The sequence below is a fragment of the Octopus bimaculoides genome, chromosome 3, assembly GCF_001194135.2.
Source record: "Octopus bimaculoides isolate UCB-OBI-ISO-001 chromosome 3, ASM119413v2, whole genome shotgun sequence".
In the NCBI taxonomy this organism is placed as follows: Eukaryota; Metazoa; Mollusca; class Cephalopoda; order Octopoda; family Octopodidae; genus Octopus; species Octopus bimaculoides.
The window spans coordinates 44,831,857-44,835,496 of NC_068983.1; the positions used below are offsets into that span (position 1 = coordinate 44,831,857).

General features: G+C 34.7%; 1 protein-coding gene across 3 annotated transcripts in view; it reads right to left on the minus strand.

Annotated features, from left to right (window-relative positions):
• Nucleotides 1-3,640, minus strand: part of LOC106868708 (homeobox protein 4) — a 243,885-nt gene that overhangs the window by 857 nt on the left and 239,388 nt on the right. The window lies entirely within an intron of this gene.

Consider the following 3,640-nt stretch of genomic DNA (forward strand, 5'->3'; position numbering starts at 1 on the left):
TATATATCCGTACAAAATTTACATACTCTTGAAAATATATATATGAATACATAAACACTCTCACACACATATACTCACATAAAACACGTTCATTCATGTGGTGTGTAGTATCACGTAAGGCAATATGACACTCTTTAAATAAATCAAGTATCTGACTAGTAAGGATATTTTCGTAAGGAAATAGAAAATACTTTTAATAGCTTGTATCTAAAGCAATATCAAGTACCCTCAGGTACCTCTAAATCATATATAGAAGATAAGGGGTTTCTAAAATGGTATTTGAAATGTATTGTAAAAGTACTTGGAAGGCAAACTGACTGTTGACAAATTTAATCTGTATTATATAAACTGTATTATAGTTCGGTGAAGGCGTGTGGCCTAGTGGTTAGGGTGTTGCAATCACAATCTCTAGATCGTGGGTTCGATTGCCGGACTGGAAGACACATTGTGTTCTTGAGCAAAACACTTCATTTTACGTTACTCCAGTCCACTCAGCTGCACATGGGTAACACTGCGATGAACTAGCCTTCCGATCAGCGGCGAATGTTGACCTGATTGCCTAGCCAGTGGGGTGACATCATTCGAAAGCTAAAACGGTGTAAAGTGTATTGTGACCATCCGATTATTTGGTCGATCACGAGATCACGTGATTATATTTCAACCTCTGTATAGCCTCAATGTAGTGTGATAGCTATGACACTGTTATTGAATATGAATGGGCGGGTATAAGATTATTCTTTAATTCTATACACCTGTCTAAACAAGTTAAGCATGAAATCTAAGACACCACAAAAGGAGGTGAAAATGGAAGTTGTGGCATTCATGGCATTTCCACAGAAAATGGTCTAAATGAAATCTATTATTGTCACTTGTGTGTAACTTTGCGTTAGCCGAGTTTTTTTGTTAAAGAAAATAGTTACTGCTTTTGTGATTATAATCGTTCTTTCAGTTATTTGACTTGAAGGGTTTACTGGAACAAATCAACCCTAGTATTTATTTATTTCTTTTTAAAGTTTGGTACTTATTCTATTAGTGGAGGCGCAATGGCCCAGTGGTTAGGGCAGCGGACTCGCAGTCGGAGGATCGCGGTTTCGATTCCCAGACCGGGCGTTGTGTGTGTTTATTGAGCGAAAACACCCAAAGGCTCCACGAGGCTCTAGCAGGGGGTGGTGGCGACCCCTGTTGTACTCTTTCGCTCCAGCTTTCTCTCACTCTTTCATCCTGTTTCTTGAGTAACGCTGCGATGGACTGGCGTCCTGTCCAGCTGAGGGAAACACATACGCCATAGAAACCGGGAAACCGGGCCCATGAGCCTGGCTAGGCTTTGAAAGGGCGAAAAAAAACCCCCAACTTATTCTATTGATTTATTTTGCTGAACCGCTAAGATATGTATCGTAGACAAACAATCTGTTGTCATGCTGTAGGGGAAGATAGTCTATATCAGCAAGTGGAATACTATGCAATCCAGCCGTTCAGTCACGAGTTTCGTTAAATGGAATGTTGCGTATTTTCTAAAGTAATCAACCAATAATTCTGATCAGTACTGATTTGATAATATCACAGCTATTTCTGGTCTCAATGAATGAATAAGTGAATGAATGTGTTCGTAGTTCAATCCCACATAGATATATACATGAATGTAAATAAAACAAGGGCATGAAAAAAAATGACTTTTGCTGTAAGAAGAAAAAAAATGCAATAACGACAACAAACCTCAACAACAATGACAATAATAAAAGCAACAACAACAAAAGCATCTATAAAAACATGTCATGTAACGTTCAAATCTATATTTCAGTTATTCAAGTACAAAACATTTGGTGAGTGTCAAAAAAAGAAAGAAAGAGAGAGGAGGGGGAGAAAAAGAGACATGGAAGGAGAAAAAGGGAAAAAAAAGAGATAAAGAAGAGATAGATAGAGAGATAGATAGAGAGATAGAGGGGAGAGAGAGGAGTTGCATTAAGTTGTTTGTTTAACAAGTATTAACAATTCAGGTTTGATTTTCCGATCGAACTCTCTCACCATCTACATAACTAAGTATTTCTAGATCATTTTGTAAAAGTATGAAGTCACAATTTCCCATTTTGTCTCCCCAATGAAATTCAGTTATGCTGCTATAAGACTAAAGTTTTTTTTAAACAAAAGAAGAGAAAAAGTGATTTCATGGATTCTTACATCAACACAACGCTGTAAATTAGAATCGATTACTCGAAACTTGGCGTAGTACATGTGTGGTACGTGTGTGTTTTATCTACGACACAGGTATGAACTGAAGGGGGAAAGGGTGAGTCAAAACCAGAAATTAAGTATTTGTTTAGAATATTAGGGCTAATGATATCCACTTTAATTAATATAAAACAGAAAGTAATTGTAACGAAGTCATATACTCATTCAAACAAAATAAAATTTATGAACCGCAAAAGCAAATGGAATTTTGTTTCAAAAAATTTATCTTTTGAATAAACATTCAGAACTGACTTCCAGTTGTTTGTATAGTCGAAACAAAACGCTCAAAATTTTCTAATCTTTTGTGACATAATTTTATGCACTAAATATTGTTAGTGTTGATTCAACACGTTTCATAAGAAAGCACATATAGATTGCTCTAAGTTTTCAAAGTATTTTGTCTGATAATTTTCTACACCTGCTATGAGAAGAGAGCCCATCGTAGATTATAAGACTTTGGGATATTTTTCTTGCTAACATTATATTTTGGTAACTTTATGCGTATTAGTCAACATTTAAAACCTCTTATAATTATTTTAGGACATTATTCTCATAATTATTTAAATAAGACGTTTAACTAATCTTTACACGAAAACAATTATAGTACATTACAGAGATGTACTTGCATAACAAGTGACCTGATCTGACATCGTGTGCAGGAACGAAAACAATTGCAGCGTGGAAAGTGTTTATAAGCCATTTAAGAAACACACAAAAACCGTTAGATTCACTTCAACATTTAAATTTAATTTGTGTTAAAATATTTTCGTCGCTTTGAGACCACGACCTGTTCACTGACAAAATTCTGTGCTGCATCTCATTATAGTACACATGAATCTATTTACTCAAAACATTCTGTTTTCAAATAAACGCCATTATATAGCTATTTATATTCCGAAGAGCGGTTACTCATACTATTCATATTCCAATGTCAGCCAAAATCATTTAAAGAGCGTGATTCTATATTAAATGTCTATTGTATGTGTACTATCACCCTCGTTTTTTCTAACACTATCTCTGTGTTTCTTCATGCTATCTCCCAAACAACATATATAATTATATATGCATATTTACGTACACGTACACAAACCCACATATGCACGCGCATAACGAATTTGTCCAGTCCTATATCTGAAAGATTCGAAAGAACTGCGTTAAATAATATTTTTGAATTTTCGTCTTCATGGTGTATTTTGCGGGTATTTGTATAACCTTTGCTTATCTGTATGCACTTTTGTATTCGCATATATATATATATATATATATATATATATAGATATATATAACATACATATGCATCTATTTAAATATATATATATATATATATATACGTGTATGTGTGTGTATGTGTGTGTATGTGTGTATGTGTGTGTATGTATTTGTGTGTGTGTGTGTGTGTGTGTGTGTGTGTGTG